Here is a 20,921-nt window from a genome sequence, read left to right on the forward strand (position 1 = left end):
GTCCCCGAAAGCACTAAGAGGGGACTGAAGGAACAAAGAAGAGCGTGCAGGGAAGCCTTGAGGAAACAACCAAAGGGCTGGGAAAGGAAGCACTCAAGGAAGGGGTGGTGTTTGGGCTAGAAAGCTAGTAGGGAGGCCTGGAGCTGTCTATGGGTCTCCATTGCAGGCCTCTGGAAGACACCCTGAGATACAGGGTTGTTGGGTTTTTTTTATGGGGGCCAAGGAGGAGTGTGCCCTGGATTGAGATGTAAAGAGCTCTTGTTCTGGTGAAGATTTGGGGTGGGTGGAGGACGGTCTGGCCTTGGACAGATGGACCAGTATGGGGATGACACCTGCTCCGTGCTACTGCTCTTCAGTTAGGGGGTCCCAGGCCAGGACTGTGGAAGAAGGGGGAGGAGCCTCCCAACACCCAGTCCCTGCAGCCATGGAGAAGAACTTTTCCCAGGAATGGGCAAGAACTGGTGTTAACCCCTATCTTCAGGAGAAAGGGACTCAACCCAGGAGGGTGAGGGATGGTCTGCTTTTGTTCAACTCATTTTCTTTGGGAGAGGATCATTTTCGTTTGGGCAGAGGGTTAAAGCACCCAAAGCATCCTACCAGCTGGAGGGAGACTCTGGGCCACAAGGGGAAACTGAGGTATGGCATACCTGATGAGGTTCCAGGTAGGATCTTGTAACAAGGAAGGAAACCAGACTGCTGATTGCTTCATTCCTGAGCCATATTGTCCTGTAATGTCTCTATGGCTTCGGAAATGAACACTTCAGCCTTCAACAGCTTCCCTTCTCCTCTAAGGCCAAAGGGAACCAGCTGGGTTGGGAATGATCCGCGCGCGCGTGTGTGTGTGTTCGTTCACAACTCCTAGTTCCTACCTCTGCCACTTGGTCACCTGTCCACTGTGCTAGGCTGTGGCTGCTCTGTCTCCAGTGTTTCCGGACAACGAGAAGCATAGCCAGAGGCTTTAGGTTCTTGATGGACATCCTGACCTAACCAAGAAGAGGCCACAGGCCCTAGAAAGGCAATACATGTTCATTCACCTACATCTCAACTTCCAGCTAAAGACAAAACCCCTCTATCCTTCTGCCCCCCGCCCTCCATTGGGTCATGTCTATGGTTACGCATAGTTCAGAGTAGTCCAGCTATTGGTTAACGGCTAATAACCAACTATTAACTAAGATTAAGGGAAGCTAAGGGTTTCTCACGTTTTCTGTGGAATGAAATTATGATTAGTTGCTGTTTTATTGCTGGGTGCTGCAATTGCCTATTTGGGTGGTGAAATTTGGCACAAGCCCAAAGCTGTGTTTTATATAAAAAGCAATAGCAGTGGGCACAGGATTATCACTCTAGATGCAGGATTCCCTAAGTGATTCTTAGATGAATGGGAGGAAAAAACGGCCCAAGTGGTTCGAGGCTGCTTTTCTCTTTTTAAGTATTTCAGAGGGATTATCTGAGGGAAAACACCAGTTTATCAAACTCAGTCCACCCATTCATCTTCCGCATTATCAAAGTGCTAATCTCTCTCATTCCCAAGGGCATTTTTTTGATTGATCATTACATGGCCATCTTGTCTGCTCTGAATAAAAGCCCGGTATTTATTTTCTATACTCTTCACAGTGAGACGTGAGGTGATAATTGGAAATAGCATGCAAGAGCTTAGCAAAATGTTGGTTAAACAGATTTATGTGAATAAAGTGGAACTGACTTAAATGTCACCTATTTAAAAAACATTTGCCCCCGGACAAAATCTGTGTAGAAATACAATGAAATCTTGAACAAGAATAAGCTCAGTGGCTGAATGAAACTTTAGCATGGTGAGATGAATGCCATAGAAAAACAACCAGATAACAGAACAGTTCTGCTAAATAAACACATTTGCTAAAGCAACATGAATAATTTGTAGCAAATAACTTATCTACCACATTTTAGATGCTTTTTTCCCTTTGGTACTTGCCTGTGAGGAGTTTGACTTCCTCCCCATACATTTATTCACTAAAAATGCCATAATTTCTACAAATTCCTGCCAGTAGGTCATGATTTTCAGGAGAACTGTAAGCTTTAAAAAAAAATCTGTTTGGTTTGGGATACATTTTTGTGTTTTAATTGGTGATGGTGGTGACAGGCTGGTTAAAACTGGAGGTTTCCAGGACACAAACACATGGTTGTGAATTGAAAGTTCTTTTTGCAGATATTCTCAAGCAGCCTCTGAGGTGTGGGGGAGGGGAACGCCATACAAATGAAAGGAACCCCCAAACCTAATTTGGGAACACTGTTAAATGTGAGGTGACACTTTGTATGTTAAGACCGGATTCATGAAGCATGAATTCCAGTGTTTGTCTACATTTTTCACTGGGTTTTAATGTCTCGGACTGAAGTAACATGACGTGAAAGTAGTTTTTTGCATCCTTTAGTGCCATAAAGGTTTATCCTTGGATTGTGGGACTGTCTCAGTTGGGCAAGACTGATGCATTTAGGCCAACCTCTTAAACTGCGTGCCATTTTTCAGGGTCCCACTGAAAATAATGCAGACTTGCAGTGACTGTACACCACGTAGGTGATGACCGCAGAGTTGGCAGCTCTGGTTTCCATAGTTTTCCCCATAGATGCAGGTTTTCAGGCTTTCTGAAGTCTATGGGGAACACCTGTCCCTCTGTGGGAACGTCCCTTTGATTGGCTGTCCTTCCTCAGGAGGTGGGGGAGAGGGAAAAGGCAGCTAATCAGCTTCTCCCCGCGCCACGTGGCTTCTTTGTCCGTCAGCACCTGGAATGGGCTGAGCTCCACCACTCTCAAAGGCCCAGAAGCATGCCTGAAACACTTGTCCTTTCCTTCCTTTGTAGCTGGTTCTCCAGCACCTCCTCGCAGGTTCCCGTCATGGCCCTGTCCTTGGGCTGGAACAGCAGGGTGAATAAACTCTCTCCTGTTATCCCCACCCCATGGCTTGGGCAGGGGATGGAGGTGAGACTCCAGGTGCCCCAGACAGCACTAAGAGGGGACTGAAGGAACAAAGAAACGGGACGGTGCAGAAAAGCCTAGTGCTGAGGAAAGCCATGGGATTGGGCACATCTGGAGCATCTGCACAAGCATTTGGGAGGCTGGGTAAGGGGGAGGCAGATTAATTCACGGGACAGGAGTGTGTGTGTGTGTGTGTGTGTGTGTGTGTGTGTGTGTAAGATTATATTATAGGGAGGGGTTTCTCTGGCAGAGTTCTGCAAAACTCCTCCTTCCCAGCAGACTACCACAGGCACTCCCTCTTGGGGCAGGCTCCAGCAGTTGCCCCCTGTCTCTAGCTTGCATGGGATGGGGCTTCCCTGGCCCCCATTAACACACCCTTCCTGCACTGTGGGTGCAGGGTGGTTCTGCTTTGCTGTACCTACTTCAGGGCTCCACTCTGCTTCAGGCATTCACGAGCACAGGTGGCTTGCAGGGCAAGTGGCACAGAAGCCTCTAGTGGCCAACAGGGGAAGTGGCAAGGGCAAAATTCCAGAGCTGCATGTGTTTTTCTTTCAAGGTGCTGAGAGCCCCCTATCTACCCTAAATGACAACAACACTGAGTACTGTACTTGATGCTTTCAGCTCCTCTCCACTGGTGTGGGAGTGCATGGAAACTCCTTTCCCAATCACTGATAATCACTCTAAGGCCTTTCCTTGACTAGGGGATTGTCCTGAATATAGCTAGTATGCTATAATGGTGCAACCACTAGTGTAGATGGACAAAACCACATCTGCTTTGGTAGCCTTTACCTCTTGCTTGAAACCCTAGAGTAAGTTCCAGCAGTGGTGTTATACTGGTAAAGCGACTCCGACCCTCGTAATTGAGGCAATTCCCCAGCCTAGTTAAATTTATGCAAATTCAAAATCTACTGTCTCTTTTCCCCTCCAGGAAGATATTGATGGGGTGGGGGAGAGAGGGGAAGAGAAGCCCAAATACCCATGCCAGGTTATAGGGGAGGCTCACAAATTGGCTACTTTAATGATTAAGAAAAACTGGAGGGCTATGAGGCAAGGAACTCCATAAATAATCGGTGTCTCCCGCTGCCTCGCATCGCAGCTTTTCAAATCTGTCAGTGTACATCGAAGAAGGTGCTCTTGGCCCGTGCTGATGACTTTGTGGTAAGCTGTTCTCCGGACACAATAAGAGGCAGCCAAAAAGGAAATAATTGGGTATTACTTATAACAAACCAACAGTGCTGGCTGATGAGCTAGATTCCAGTTTTCAAGCAAGACAATTAATGATATTGCATTGTTTTTTTCAAAAGGAGAAATAGACATGGGGGTTCCCTAATAGCCCTCCTGACTCTGCATCATGTCCTTAGCACATATTGTTGTGTGTTGCATTTATTATGAGCCACTTGTTATTATCCCTAATTATTTAGCTGGGGGGAGGTCTCTTTCTAAACGGTGAATTTGTGCCTTGATGAACACTCAGCTGCCTGCATTTAAGGTAAAATTACTGTAATTAGCAAATCGATCAAGCCTGGCTGCACTTTGGCTGCCTGTGACAGAACAAACGGACTGAAAGAGCGTTATTTAGTTGGAAAGCGGGGAAGAGGTTTGCAAATTTCAGGAGTGGCATACGCCGCATGGATTTAAAGCTTTTCACATGTTGGTCTTAATGGCAAAGCTGCATAATTGTCTCTTGTTAAATTTGTTCTGCAGCCACAGAACCTTGTATTGTGATCCCTTCTCCCCCTGCCCCAGCTCATGCAAGCTAAGCGGGGTTCGGCTTGGTTAATAGCTGGATGGGACACCTCTAGTGACAACCCAAAGTGCTGCTGATTCAGTAGGTTACCTGCTTCCTTCTGAATCATCAAGACATCTGCAAAACTCATGTTCATTTCAGTGACAGCAGGATCAGACCCAGAGGTTGTTTTACATTTAGGTATTTACATAGGCTCTCTTCTTCCCTCTGCCCCACTTGCATGTCACCCTGTCTTTCTAACAGAAGAAGATGCAACATGGCTTACCTTTTTGTTTAATTTCCTCTGCAACTCAACAAACCTCATCTCGATACACAAGCAGAGATTTTTTTACCCTAAAAATGAAGACGAGCCAGATGCTTATGGAGTCCACTAGGGACACTGATATGGATTTTTGTGTGGAAACATTCCAACACTATGGTGATGGGCAGCAGCAGAGAACCCTAAGCTTGATAGAGCTGTGCGCTTTCTTTGCTGACAGAGAACAGGAAGTACAGCGTTTACCCAGACTGCTCTGTGATTGCACGTAAAGGATCCCTGGAGATATGCACATCTCATCCTAACATGATCCCTTCAAAAGAGATGAGAAATTCATGAAATGGAACAAATAGGATCTCCTTTCTTCTTGTGGTATCTTCTGTCCTACCAGAAAATGGACTATCTGGTGGATGGTAGAGCAGCTGGGAAAAGATGACAGCTCTGTTCAGGACAGAGGTGTAGCAGGAGGAGAGGGTATCTAAACAACTGGCCTTCCTAAGGAGGATATCCCCAGTGCATTTTCCTTTTAACAAAGGGATTGGTAGTGACTATCAGTAAAAAGGGACCATCTTGGTATCCCCTGGGGGAGCTGGGGGTGGGTGGGGACGGAAAACAGTGTACACTGTCCTGCTGGGGACAGCATTCATCTGTTTGCTGGATCTGTTTCTCCAACTGCAGGATAGTCAAAAGAAATTGCATCCATCCATGAATGGAGTAAATACATTCAGAACCAAACTTATTTTAACATAGCATTTTTTTAAAGACTTGATTTTTGTCTTTAAGTGCCCTTCCCCATATTAGTGCATGCATTAGCAGAAGGGTATTTGAACTACATAACCCAGGGGAGAAGGATCACTCTTTCTGCTCCTCCTGGTTAGCTAATATTAGAAAGATTTCTGCTCCCTGTCCCCGTTGCAGCATGAATATAAACTCTAGCCTTGGTAAAATAGGACTATTGCAATCTGTGATTAAACAAAATCCGCTTGGTCTTTGGTGCTGGTGGCTCATCGTTTTGCAGATCGTGCTTGTTGATTGCTCTTTTATCCTCTCTCTCTCTCTCACTGTCCTCCATTTTGAAAACTAGCTAGGTGTCAGACATTTTGCCACTCTTTTCCGCTGCTGTCTGTCTGTCACTTTCCACTGGGCTTTTCCTGTCCGGGCTTGAGAGGCATCCATGGTTGGAGGGGATGTTGAGTCACTGCTGTGACTGTCACATACATGCAGGGGGAACCTGTGTTGAACCGACAAAGGCAGAGCCAACAGCATTTGAAAGCTTCATTAGCCAGGCTTTGTTCTGATTCAGTGCAGTCAGGCACGCAGATAATGCCTTGAGTGTTATCAGCTATGTGCAGGCCTTGGTTGCATAGCAACCCAGATTGGTCTACATTGCCTGTTTTCTGGGAGGAAAAAATATGCATCATTTTCTTCAATTTAGCCTCAATGTAAATAAGAATTTATTCCTGGCTACAGATCCTCTTAGTTTTTACATTTTTAAAAAATGTGGTGCAAGGAGTCTTGGCTCCATGTTGTTGTATAGGCACTATTGCACTTGAACTTATTTGAAGGGGTCAGGCACTCCTGGAGTTCTTGTTTGTTCTTTTAGCTGCTATTTTTCATCTCTTCTTTTCAATTTTGCCGAAGGTCGGGTATGTGACAAGGGCTGGACCTGCGTCATTCCTCTGACCGGATGCAAAATCAGGTCTAGGGAATTCCTTTCTTGTATCACGTTATCTGTCAGCGAGGGGGAAAATGCAAGGTTGACGTCATTTGTCTAGTTCAGATTGTAAAGCTATGGAAGGTGGAGCATCTGGTGGTTAATTTGTTTTGTTTTGTACCCATTTTGCAGGGGTGAAAAGTGCTGGGTTGGCAGCTCTGGAGACTGAAGTCTTTTCTCTCAGGAGCTGTCTGTTTATTAAATGGTTTTGATGGCATCTAGCATGATGGAACCTTCATTTTTTTTATTAGAATTTTCTACGTGTTACTAGAATACAAAGAATTTGAGCTGGGCAAAAAATGAAACGTAAACGTATGTACGTAAAATGTAGACCACCTTTTCATTCTGTGGTGTTCAAAACTGACCTGTTTCTCAGTTTAACCCACTCCCTCCATTTTTTCAATAATAAAAACTTATTTAGAAAAACCTAGCAAAATAGCTATTGAAATTAGTACATTGTGCTTATAAAATGGTAAATTTCTCACAAAAGTACTTTTTTGGTGAAAATCTCATTCTTGAATAAAGCCTATGTTTTTTAAAGGAAAATCTTTTCAAAGGAAAAATTTCCAATAAATCATTACAGTAGTGCAGAAAAGTAAGCTTGGCATAAGACTCCCTCCTTTCCTTCTCCTCCTCAGCAATGCGTCTCAACCCTGATGTGAGGGGCAGGAAGAGAAGTGGTCACTCTTCATAACCTGGTCACTCTTTGTTGCCTCTTCTGAGACTGCAATATGTGTGTTTTGTCACGTGGACACATTTAGTGGGGACTGGATTAAGACCCACTAACTCACTTCTTACAGGCCACTGATTATTATTTTAGAAATTCAGGAGGTGGCGACGAGATGAAAGGAGGGTGCCAAGGATTTTGGGGGTAGGGGAGAGTTTTGAGGTAGTTTCACTGGGTATAACAGCATCCACTTCACAGGAGTCGCCATCACATGCTGGCTTCACAAGTACCCAGACTCCAGTCACTTGGACATCCCCTTTCTATACCTTGCTGGTGTGTAGGAGCAGACTTGGTACACGGGATTCTCCCTCCTAAAGGCCTTGGAGCTGCTGAGTGTTCAGAGCTCATCTGGGTCATGCTTCTAAATCTGTGTCTGGATTCCTTATCCCCAAGCCATGGCACTGCTTGTAGGAATGTACCGTCCAGCTGCCATTCATTCATTTGTGCAATGCATAGGACCCCTTTTTAGAAATGAACTTGCTTAAATTGTAAGCTCCTTGGGGCAGGGACTTTCTCCTTCCTGAGAGGGTACAATGTCTAGCAGAGCCTAATAGGGGACTTCTAAGTGCTACCACAGTGCAAATATTTTAGTAAGAAATGAGCACCTACAGAAGGTGGCTTCTGCACTCCTGAGACTGAAGCTAGGCAGTGGTATTGGCTCTGTAATTGGGAAATCCACTCAGAACTGCCCTGAGCCCAGCTCTTCTTTTAGTGTAGACCATCAGCTGTTGTCAGGTGGAAACAACTGTCTGTACAAGGCCAATCTCAGTTGATAAAATCAGAGAGTTGATGGCCACCACGTAGACAATGTCAATAAGGTTGGAATAAGTGTTACATAAAGTTTGAGGCTAATAAACAAATTAACAGGCATTTTCTTTCATGGGCTGATGCATCAAGTAATAAGAGAACAATATATGTATATTGTGCATCCCCTCCCATTTCTCTAGCCTTGTCCTTTTCACGCTAGTATTCCAATATCGAACGATAATACATTTTCCTTTCTCATTAGTGATACAGTTTGCAGATTGATTCAGATTAACTAGGATCCTCACTGTATTAAACACTTTAAAAGAAACCCATAAGAGCTTAGGATGTTTATGAAAAGCAATTTCCTCAGGACCGAGCAGTTTAATAATAACTCTAGAGTCAGTGGCATTCAGGCTCATTTATTTTAAGCTACATTTTCCAAACCATGACGGGTCCATAATAAAAAAACAAGCCAGGGTGGCAGATTTTGTATGGCAATGAGCTAGTTTCAAAGGAAAGAACCTATGTGGTTCAGTCCACAATGCATCCTTGCAAACATGCTTGTCAATGCAGAGAATAATGGGGATTTCAGGGAGGAATAATGGTCTCTTTTGATTAACTGCTAAACTTGATTAACTACTGTCATCAATATTCCATTGCTGAGGGTATTAACAGAAAGTAAAGCTTTGGGGAGGTGGGTGGCAGAGGCAAGCAAAAAATTGGAGGAAGTTCTGCCCCTTGAACAAACTCAAAGCTTCATGTTTCCTGTAATAGTGAAACTATGCCCCCTGAGTATTCATCTGGATTCTTCCTGTAGCTGAGTCCTTTGCAGAGCCAGGCATGTAACCCCAGGCAGTTCTTTGCAACTGAGACCTGATGCCAATTCAAGCAGTGAAAAAACACACTACAGTATGTTTTAAAACACTTATTTAAAAAAAATCAGATCCATATCCCACAGGAAGCAAAAAGGGCTCTGATACTGTCTGTGAAAAAGCCTTTATAAGCCTTGTAAGATGTTCAATAGTTGACAAAGGTCTTTGGGGAAATTATAACACCTTGCACTTATTCCTTCTTCCAGCTATGGCTATCCAAGCACCGACATTAATGTATTTAGCCTCTGACCCCTTCTGTGGTGATTGTATGTGTTGTGAGCTCTGTTTTAGAGCACAGAATAAGCTGAGTAAGCAGGCAGGAGCAAAAAGGTGAAGTGTCCCAAGATCCCACCCCAATGACAGTAAGTCTTATACTGAGATTGTGAGCTCTCCAGGGCAGAGAATGTCTTCTATTGTGTTTGTACCATGTCTAGCACAATGGGGTTGAGGCCTGTATTATTTATAATACATAAATAAGTCCAGAACAGAACTTGGCATAAAAGGATTGTGATGGGGTGTTCACCCCACATCACTCCTGAAGGGGTTAAGGTGGCTCAGAAGGGGCTAATTAGCTTAGTAGGCTGCACCTGGGAGAATTAGGGCTTGATTGACAATCACTAATTGAAGATAGACAAGCCCCTGCCTACTATTGCCTAAAGCTAGGAAGTGAGAGCAGAAGGGGCTGTTGTGTGGAGGTTGGCAGTCACTCTCTGGGCCTAGTGAGGGGAAAAGGAGGAAACCCAAGTGAGGACCAGAAGCCCTGGGATCCTGACCCCAAGGGAAAAGGTTTATCCAAAGGAGTGGTGAAGAAGATGCCAAGGGAAACCACTACAAGGCTTGAGGTGGTTGTAGGTTCCTGAGCTGGAACCCAGAGTAGTGGTTGGGTCTGGGTTCCCCTACCAGCCACTGGGAGAATGGCACAGTCTTGAATTGGAAGACTGGCTGGAATGGTACTGGGACAGCTGGTCCAGTGAAACTTTGATACCCCAGAAGGGGAAGTGACCTGGCCAGAGGGCCAAGGCATGAAGAAAGGCCAAGTCACAAAGAGGAAGCACTGTGACACAGAGAGAGAGCAAGAGAGGTTGTGGCGCGAGTTACAGAAGGAAGGGGGCATCAGACTGGGAGGAGCTAATCCCCAGAAGCAACCGCAAGGGGATGCCTTAGAGGTGAGTGTAAAATAAATAAATAAATAATGTAAGCATGTAGGGACAAAATCAGAAAGGCTCAAGCACAAAATGTGCTACACCTAACAAGGGACAGAAGAGGCAATAAGAAGAGGTTCTATAAATACATTAGGAGCAAGAGAAAGATGAGGGAAAATGTAGGTCTACTATATAGTGGGGAAGAAGAGCTAATAGATAACATTAAGAAGGCTGAGGTGTTTAATGTCTATTTTGCTTCAGCCTTCTCTAAAAAGGTTAATGGTGGCCAGATAATTAACACAATCAATATTCACAACAAGGAGGAAGAAACACAAGCCAGAATAGGGAAAGAACAGGTTAAAGAATAATTAGATAATGAGATGTAGGCAGGGCCTGATTAAATTAATCCTAGGGTTCTTAAGGAATGATCTGAAGCAATCTCAGAACCATTAGAGATTATCTTCAAGAACTCCTAGAGGACAGGTGAGGTCCCAGAGGACTGAAGAAGGGCAAATATAGTATCTATAAAAAGAGGACTCAGGGAATTTTAGGTCAATCAGCCTTACTTCAATTCCTGGAAAGACACTTAAAAAATCAATCAGTTTGTAAGTTTACAGGATAATAGGGTGATAAGGAATAGCCAACATGGATTTGTCAAAATCAATCCTATGAAACCAACCTCATTTCCTTCTTTGACAGGGTAACTGGTCTAGTGGATGGCAGGGAGGCTGTAGGTGCAATATCTTGATTTTTAGCAGGGCTATTGATGCAGTTCCATGTGACATTCTCATAAGCAAACTAAGGAAATATGGTCCAGATTAAATTACTATGAAATGGGTGCACACCTAGTAGAAAGACAGCACTCTAAGAGTAGTTATCAACCGGTTACTGTCAAAATGGGGAGATGTATCTAGTAGAGTCCTGCAGGGGTCTGTCCTGGGTCTAGTACTAGTCAAGATTTTCATTAATGTCTTGGATAATGGAGTGGAGAGTATGTATATAAAATTCACAGAGGACACCAAGATGGGACGGGTGGCAAGTACTCTGAAGGGCAGGATTAGAATTCAAAATTACCTTGACAAATTTGACAAATTGAAGAATTGGTCTGAAATCAGCAAGATGAAATGCAGTATAGACAAGTGCAAAATACTACACTCAAGAAGGAAAAATCAAAGCTACAACTACAAAATGGGGAATAACTGGCTAGGCGGTGGTACTGCTGAAAAGGATCTGAGGGTTATAGTAGATCACAAACTGAATATGAGCCAACAATTGATGCAGTTGCAAAAAAGGCTAATATAATTGTGGGGCATATTAACAGGCGTGTGGTATATAAGATGTGGGAGGTAATTATCCTGCTCTTCTCAGCACTGATGAGGTCTCAGCTGAAGTATGGTGTCCAGTTATTGACACATTTAGAGGTTTTTAGATAAACAACTGTTGGGGCTGGTCTAAGTATGCTTGGTCCTATGTCAGCACAAGGAAATGGATTAGGTGACCTCTCGAGGTCCCTACATTTCTATGACTCTGTGCAAGGGCTGGGAAATTTCACAAGTTTGCATTTGTGGCATTTCCTTCTGAATCCTTCTTGGCGGTTGAAGGCTAGTGGGAGAGGGAGAACCCACGTTCCTTTCCATGGAGTATCAGCAGCTCATGTTTTGTGTCTTGTCCATAAGCTAGTCAAGGCAATAAACTAATTTATTCATTTTCAAAATTTATCTGCCAGATAACTTCTGTGAATAACTACGTGTAGCTTGTGCTGGAGCTGTTCATTCGGGTTCAAGTGAAGCTAGCTAGTTCTGACTGGACATATGGGTCAGATGGGTGCTGCTTTTGTTTCTGATTGGATGAACATCGCTCCTTGGTTCAGATTCTTGGTGTGACTATTCAAACTTTCTTTTCACAAATGATAATTTACTAGAAAAGAAACAAATGAAGGGAAACTTTTTATTGGAGCAAATATTTCTAGAAAAGTGAGGTATTCATTAGTCTTATGACTAACTTTGTAAGTGTTACACAAATCTGGAAAAATACTGTGTGTGCTTGTACTTCAGACAATGCTACACATTCACTATGCAGCTTCTACAGCATCCTCGTTAGACACTGGATACAGTTTTTGTATAGTCTACATCACTGTAACTGGGAAATTACAGCTAGAAGATGCAACATGTTGCTTGTGTTGATTACTGCTTGTTGTATAACTAAGTTTCTTGCTCTGAAAGCTGTGGCAACAACTCTCCTTTGGAGCAATTTTGGTGCTGAAGTGATCTATTAATCCCAGGACAAAAGAGGGAAATTATCTGGATAATGGAAAGAGACCGGCTCTTGACAGCATTTTATAACGGTTAATTCCATGCACCTGCTAAGGTTCTTTTCAGAGTCTGTAGATTCAACATGGAGGAGAGAGAGATCAACCTTGAGTATTAGGGAAGGGGGCTGAACTAAACCCTGGATTCTCCTCCTTCTCTCCCACCTAACTCTGGAAAAGTTAGGATCTAGTTCTGAAATGTGGGGCTGATGCTCATGTCCCATTACAAGTCAGAGTGTGTTCTGACCCTGAGCGCTTCTTCCAGTTGAGCTCCTCCAACACAGTGCCTACTCTTTGTTCTAGTTTTATTAATTAATATTGTACCTTTCATCCAAAAAATTTCACAAAGCTTTAAAAATGCTACACCCAGATGCAGATCACTTCACCGGCAAAAAGTGCTATGAAAACTTTAATTCTCATGCAAAGCAAATAGGACCTTTGCTTTTTAAAGGCATGTTCTGAAACACCCATATGTGGTAAAGGGCATAAACACAATGGCCCTGATTCTTGGTTTCTCTATTCATACATTTTAGGGGGGAGAGGTGTGCGTGTATGTGAACATGAACAAATCAACTTTAAGCTAACTTTGCATTCCTCAATCTTCTTGGGGCACCTGAGAGCTGCTGTTGATTAGATCCCAAGCAGCTCTATATACACTCAAGCTCCTGATCTGTTATTGAAAAGGAGCCACTATGGTAGGAGACTGGAGAGTACCAAATGTTGTACCTATATTTGAAAAGGTTTCAGAGTGGTAGCCGTGTTAGTCTGTATCAGCAAAAACAACAAGGAGTCCTTGTGGCACTTTAGAGACTAACAAATCTGTTTGGGCATAAGCTTTCGTGAGCTAAAACCCACATCATCAGATGCATGGAGTGGAAAATACAATAGCAGGTATAAATACACAGCACATGAAAAGATGGGAGTTGCCATATCAAGTGGGAGGTCAGTCTAACGAGACAATTCAATTAACAGTAAGATACCAAGGAAGGAAAAATCACTTTTTGTAGTGGTAATGAGAGTGGCCCATTTCAAACAGTTGACAAGAAGGTGTGAGTAGGGGGAAATTAGTATGGGGGACAAGACAGGCCCAACAAAGAAAGTAACAGAACGCCACTAGCCGTCACCTACAGCCCCCAACTAAAACCTCTCCAGCGCATCATCCAGTATCTACGACCTATCCTGAAGGATGATCCCTCACTCTCTCAGATCTTGGGAGACCGGCCAGACCTCAGCTGCTGTCTGTAAACGAGAATAGTCAGTGTAGTGTGCTTCAGCTATGGTTTCCCCTCCCAGCATGATCCCTATGCCAGGGATTGTGGGGAGCTGGTGCAGAGCTGTTGTGGCAGGTCTACACCTGCCAGGGGAGCCCCTCTACCACCCTAACATAAATCTGTTGCCTTTAGGGCCCTGTTACACAGACCCAGCCCGAGGGTGGGCGATCAGGGTGCTCATCCTGGGTGCTGACTTTTAGGGGCACCAAATCATCATCCAAGGGTGGGGAAGGGGCACTACATCACTTGGCTGCTCGGGGGGGTGGGGAGTATGATGGAGAAGCACCAAAAACGTTGTTTGCCCTGGGCAACAAAACACCTAGGTCCAGCCCTGCCTTGACTCAGCTGGAGCGGAGGAAAAGAGCCTTAGGTCAATGTAAAACGAAGGTCAATGTACCTACCTGGGGAGGGGAATGAAAGGTTGCTTTGTCCCTTCTTCCAGGGAACCTAGGTGTTTCTAGCCCTGTGCTTAACCCCTCTGCTCGTCTCACTGGATTTCTGCGGCAAAAGGACAGGATTTCTCTCGTCTTGCGTAAGCTGCCATTTGAGTTAAAATACTTGCTGCGAGTTTGCACTCGCACATGCAGACTGGGAATCTGTTCTCTCTGCTCTGCATTGTTTAGTTGCTAAGGAGGCTTCCCAAAAGTGTCTTTCTATTCTCCAGACTGAGGGGTGAGATTTCCGTGAGATTTCAGCAGCTAGATGAATTTGTATGTGGACTTCTCATTTCAAAGGCTGAAAAACATGGAGTTCAATGGGGGAGGGAGGGAAGGACACTTCACAGGCCACTTGTGAGGTGAAAGTGGTGGGTATAGTATGTGGTACCTAGCAATGTGGGGGATAAGGATGTAGTTCAATGAAGATGTTGCTACTCGCTCTGTCCATGTCATCAATATACCTCACCCCTGGCATATTTTTTGCCTCCAGGCAATGATCCACCTGTGACAGCGGGTGAAACCCTTAAACTACAAGAGTCTGCACCTAAAAAGAGTAGCCTAATTCAGAGATGTAGCCCTTTCTATAACTCTCTGTTCCTGACACTAGGACCTGGTTTTTTAAAAAAATAAATTTCTGACCGTTCAAGAGGCAGTCCAGCATTAATATAAGATCTTTGCCCCTTTCTGCCCTCCCTCCCCTTTCTTTCTATCCTGAAGGCTGTGACCTCCATGACTGACTGAATCAGAACTCTTGGCAAATCTCTGACGGGCACAGCTAGTGCTGCAGCTGGCAGGCTAATGAGATGGAAACATAATTCACCTCAGACTCCAGCCCCCTGCTTTTCTCCGTTATTCTGTGCGCACAATTATTTTTCCCTTCCTCATGCAACTGTCTGCACAAAAAGTGTGTATGTATGTGTGCACCTATGTGAATACATAGCATGTGTGCAAAATATATACACAAATATGCTGGGTTTTTGTGAGAGTGTGTGTGTGGGGGGAGGTGTATTTATTTATTGTGCCTAGCATTCTAATAAATGGATTGCATGTTTGCACTGATGGGGATTAAATGGAAAGCATGAGTTTTATGCTTTGTCCCCTTCACTCCGTCAGGCAAGGATGTCCCTCTTCCCAAAGCCACTTCTGAGTTATCACCTGATGTGTTTGGCTATGGGGGCCTTGACTAAATCCCCAGCATAGTCAAAGGGCTGGAGCACAGTATACCATGAAGGGATGCCCCCTAACTATTCCACCAGGTGGCTTAGGAGCATGCACTGCCAACTCTTTTTATTTATTTATTTTTATTTTAACCGCTAGAATTTCAAGGGCCACTGCCACATTGTCTGGAGTCTATAGTTAATATTGCTTAGATGCTCTACCAGTTAGTAGAGTGGGCCCTCTTGGTTCCACAGGAGCAGAGCTTCTTAACAGCTTCTTAACAGAAACAGCTTCTTAACTACAATGTAGATACTTAAATTCAGAGCCACGTGGTTTTAGAAGGAGGCAGTGTGGTCCAGTGGATGGGATGCTGGACTGGCAAGCTGTTGATCTGGGTTCTGCTAAGGACTTAGTCATTGATTTGCTATGTGGTGTCAACCAGTTACTTAGGCCTGACTTCTCAAGTGTAGGTCCCCCAATTTATAGGTGCTCAACTTGGCCCCTAATATTCTTTATTTGCACAGCAGAAGGGGGTGGGTGGATGGAGGAAGAAGTAGGGTTGGTGGCTTACATGCACCCTGAAAAGCCCTTTCTGCCCCTGTACTGGAACTAGGCAAGACTTTTGCCCCAAAGCGAAATGCACCCAGTTTCAGGTGTCCATACAAACTGGAAACTCTAGTCAGATTGATGGAAAATAAATATGCAAAACATGGTGGTTTTGTCCTGAAAGCAGGTGAAACCTTCTGGTTTTAGTTGAGTTCACCTCTGAGACTTTAGTCCCATCTACATTCTAATCCTTACATTTGTTGCGGGAACCAAGTTCAGACATGATAATCATTTGGCATGGTTTGATCTTTCCATGCAGATGGGACCAAACAGTGTTTTACTCAAGTTCCCCAAATCATACTATAACCTTCTACTTTTGCGGCTGTGTGTGGGAACATGGCTAATATATGGCTTGGTCTTGTGTGTGCTGCCCACCAAACGGTTTTGAATTACATCGGAGCCTGCCATATTGCATCCTAATGCTCCAAGATGGTGGGATTTTTGGTGTCGCTGAGACATCTCATTTTAGTTTAAACCAGAAATTCAAAGCAAAATTCATAGTAAGAACCCATAGGAACTGAAACCGTGCAAAAACTTGTATGAATCATAACAAGGAGAAACCACTGAATTTTGCACAGATTTACCACATATATACATGACTAGATTTAGTTTTGATTTCCCCCCACCCTCTGCCAACGACGTGACCTCTCAATTGTCAGCAGCAGCAGCAGAGAAATCTGCAGGCATCATGCCTCTGACTCCAGAAATAGCAAAGGATGACTCATTTCACCTCCGATGGAGGGAGAGGCAATACCATCCTTTCCTTCAATCATAAAGAATGCCAGTTACTAAAGAAGTCCCCCAAAGAAGCTCTGTGAGTCATTTGCGGATAGCAAGGGTGGAGAGAGATGAAAGGGAAAGAAGACACATGATTGAGTGTTGTCTCATGTTTCGTTCAAAGCAGCGTGCACTTGTAACAAATTGACAAAGCAGCTTCTTCATGTATTCAATATCATGATGAGGGAACCTCAGAGTGGTTCTGAGCCCAGGTTTTGAAGAATATCCTAGAGGCTCTGATGCTTTACTGAACCAACCACTGTTCTTGGCTATACAATAAGAATCTCAGAACAGCTTTTCTTAAGTAGGTTTTGGCACTTCCTGGTTTAACTTGGGCTACCACTACCATCAGCACCACCTTTCATGTGGTCAATTTTGGATGCTTTAGATCCTCTGCTGAAGGTTCTAGTACTAGCCACAGTTTGAGACAGGAAACCAGACTAGATTGACTACTGATGTATTCCTGATTTGGTGGTTCTGCTTCTGGTCTGGATGCAGAGGAATTTGAAAAAAGAAACATGTATTAAGCTGGAAAAAGGTTATCCAGACTCATCAGAACCTCAGAAAACTTTAGCTGAAAGTTAATGTAAAGGCTGCATATGGACAAAGTCCCAACACGCTAATCATGGAGGAAAAGCAGATGAGTTTTTCTGTGGGAAGAAGATAAGTGAAATACTTCGTACAGTACACCGCCTAAAGATGGACCTGAGCTAACTTAGATCTACAGCCTCCTGCTGTGGAGAAATAGCTCTGGATGCAAACTTTGTTGGTATAAAGATAAGGCTGGGCTGCAAAGGATTGAACAACTAGGGGACATAATCTAGAAAAACAGGAATCTGAGTATAGTACATGGGGACATTAGGCAGTAACACGGTAATATGCAGGGTATGCCTTATCTTGCCCTTAAACCAGCTTTGGTGACTTCAGTGTATTCAGTCCTGATTTACATCAATGTCAGATCTGTTCTGCATACCAACATGCACTGAAATAACAAAATTGCTTTTAATTCAGAGCTTTAGATGCAGGTCTTTGTGTTACTTCTCAATTTTATTTAAGCTGGAAGCAAAATCGAAATAAGACCCTCAAATAAGAGCGTCCACGCAGAGGTTGTTGCCAGATAAGTAAATAGTTTTTAATTCACACTGTTGGTTATTTCAGTCCATATTCATAGGCAGATCAGACCTTGCATTGGTGTAAATCAGGAGTAAATACAGTTTGTATAGACAAACTTTTAATGACAACAGAATCTGGCCTAAAGAATATAAACCAGCTCAAGTGGAGCCCAGTAATTATTTTGGGTTAGGGGCTAGGGACTTTTGGTGAAAATTTGTTTTCCTGTTCATACAATATCTGACTAAACCGGGGAGTCTTCAGAAATTACAGAATCAGGTGAACAACAAGCTCTATTTCAAAGCCTCTCTAATAAAAGTATGTCAGGAATCTTGTGAGAAATTTCAGAAAAGTACCCAACACCTATTTTAATAATAATAAAATAACTTGGATATGGAGCATGGAAGATCAAAACTAGTCAAAGGGCTGGATCCAGGCTTGAATCCTATCTATGTGCTATTAAGACCAAGAAATGACTGACGTACATGCTTAATTCAAACTAAATAGCCTATGAAACAACTTCCCTGAGGCTAATAATAATATCAGGAGAAATGAATACAGGGATGATTGAATACAGGATACACTGATGAGTGAATATGGCTATAGATACATATCAGGCTAGCAGAGATGGACTAGTATTTATGGCAAGCTCAGAAGACCCAATCAATCATCTGACCAGAGAATGTAATGTAGTTAGAATCAAAACAGCTCCATTCCAGAAGCTATATATGGCACATTATAACCCAGCAAATACAAATAATCAATCAAAGGCAGCAAGCAAATAAAAAGTGTAATATCATCAAGCAATAATTCAGATCACAGCTGCGGATATGAGTGATAACCTTAAATCTGCTATTTAATTAATATTAAGCCTCTGACACCATCTAACATAGCCATGAAAACCTTTTCAGTTTAGTTATGGTAACAGCCAGAGTAACAATATCCTTTTTTATTAACTTGTAAAGTGAATTAACCATTCACTGATCTCTCATCCCAGGCTGCCAGAGGTGGGTGCAAAAATGACAACTCTCTATACTGTACTCTTCAACCAGGAGTGTCTTAGATAAGCTCTGGCTTTGCTGGTTTCAGATAGTTGGTATCACAGTAGAAAAGACATTGCTCTATGACCCTGGTATTAATTAATCTAGATATTCTGGGTCACCTTTGTCTTCCTGCATGGTCAAAGTGGTGCTTCTTCCTTTCTAGGGTGGAATTCGCAATGGTCTTGGAGTAATCTAAGCCTGCTGTCCTCTCAGTTCACCAGGATAGGGACAGGAGAGCCATCTACATGGTCCTAAATCCATATTTAGGCATAACTTTAGGCACCCATGTTTTGAAATGTTAGCCTACCTGTCTGATAGCTAGGTAACCGTGTGTGTGTGTGTATGTGTATAGACCAATGACTTCTGCTTCCCCAGTTTTGCATACTCCAATATATGACCCCTCAGGGACTGAAAATCCACCATCTGTGCACTTACTGCTATATACATCAATAATCATGATAAAGTTTTGTAATTCTCATCACTAAAGGAGTGACTGCAAACTTCAAGCGTTCAGAAACAAGCTGCTTCCACCACATTCTTCTGGTTTTAAAAAGTGACCTTTGAATGAAATGAAAGTATCAACAGAAAAGGAAAACAGAAATGTAATTTATGAAATGTTAGCTCAGATGCCCTTTGGGAGGAACAGACCTTTCACTCTCCTAAGCTGACACATTACTGTGGTGCCTGGATCTACACAAGCACAGTTAAAGAGTCAATTAAGAAAAAAATGTGTATTTACTTTTGGCTGGATTAACTTTGTGTTTTGAGCAACTGAGACTATTTATACCCTTGTCGTTCTCCCTAAAGAAGCATCATAATCAGATGCACTATGGGCTTGATTTTGCATGGTGAACATAAGTATGTCCATAATGGGTCAGACCAATGGTCCATCTTGTTGCCTGAACTTTAGATTATGTATTAGTTATATTGATTACTTAAGAATCCCCTGTTATCACTTTGAGGGTTGACAGGTTCTTGCCCCAAGATCAGGCCCACTATTTAAATTATTATATAGTTGGGAACCCTGATGTGCACAGTCACTATAGGAATTCTTTTATATTTACAAATATGTTTTTTTTTAAATACATTTAGCACAGTCACAAACACCCCCGCTCAGTGAGGGAGATAGAGATACTACAGAACATACATCTGCACATCCATATACTCACATCATCTCCTGCAGAACAACCTGAAATGTTAGCCATCATCTTCCTCATCACCATCACCTTCTCCATCATCACCAGTTGCCATCATTCTGGCACCTCCCAAGGACTACATCTCCCTCTCCTACTGCCCCAAGGCTGTGATGCCACTTTTATAATATGCGTCGCTGATGCTATTATGTTTGATGCATACTCAGTAGGGGATTTTTCCCCTTTCCCTTATTTGTATTTCCTCCCCTTACTAATGTTGGAGTGTCTTTTTCCTAGAGGTTAATCAGTGATCTCAACTTATTATCATATAGGTCAATTTGTTACCATGGCCCTTTTGTGGTTAGGTATTGGTTATTTCTGTCCTAATCGGTTATTTCAGTTTTTTCCAAGTTGTGATGCACCTGTTAAGTTTAAAAGGCTTTGAACTTAGGAAGCCCCCTGTGCCAACCTACTTCAACACATTCTCTATGTTAAATGTCACAGCCATATATGGACATTATGCTTTAACTTATTACCATCTGTCTAGGTCAAAGGTCCCAAATATATGTATGCTAACTTTGCTTTAGCTCAACATACAGGATGTGGCCTGTAGGTCCCCCTGCATTACAGCCAAAATATACTCCAATATAAACCTATTATAATGAAACAAATAAGCAAACTCATAAGAAAAGATATATAGGCAAACAAACAGGCTAGCCTTAGATGTATCTCATGTACCTGTTATATACATCAGTTCATTGCCAGGACACTTCTGTGGTTCACTCTCATACCCACGGTCAGAACTTCCCCTTAAACTCTATTTTCAGCTCCCAAAATACTTGGTTTTCTGTTGGGCCGTTTACGTGCGCAAAGTTCGTAGGCCTCAAGCCTTATGCTAACTTGCTGAAGCTAATGTCTTACAGGATA

The 20,921-nt window shown here is 43.2% G+C and overlaps 1 protein-coding gene across 1 annotated transcript in view; it reads left to right on the forward strand.

Annotated features, from left to right (window-relative positions):
* Window positions 1-9,708: 9,708 nt before the first annotated feature.
* The window catches only part of SLC32A1 (solute carrier family 32 member 1), a 60,061-nt gene continuing 48,848 nt past the window's right edge, over window positions 9,709-20,921 (forward strand). The window contains exon 1 of the mRNA XM_043527230.1: window positions 9,709-10,175. The gene's annotated coding sequence lies outside the window, so the exon portion shown is untranslated. The remainder of the gene's footprint in view (window positions 10,176-20,921) is intronic.

Source organism: Chelonia mydas, chromosome 13 (assembly GCF_015237465.2).
Source record: "Chelonia mydas isolate rCheMyd1 chromosome 13, rCheMyd1.pri.v2, whole genome shotgun sequence".
Lineage (NCBI taxonomy): Eukaryota > Metazoa > Chordata > Testudines > Cheloniidae > Chelonia > Chelonia mydas.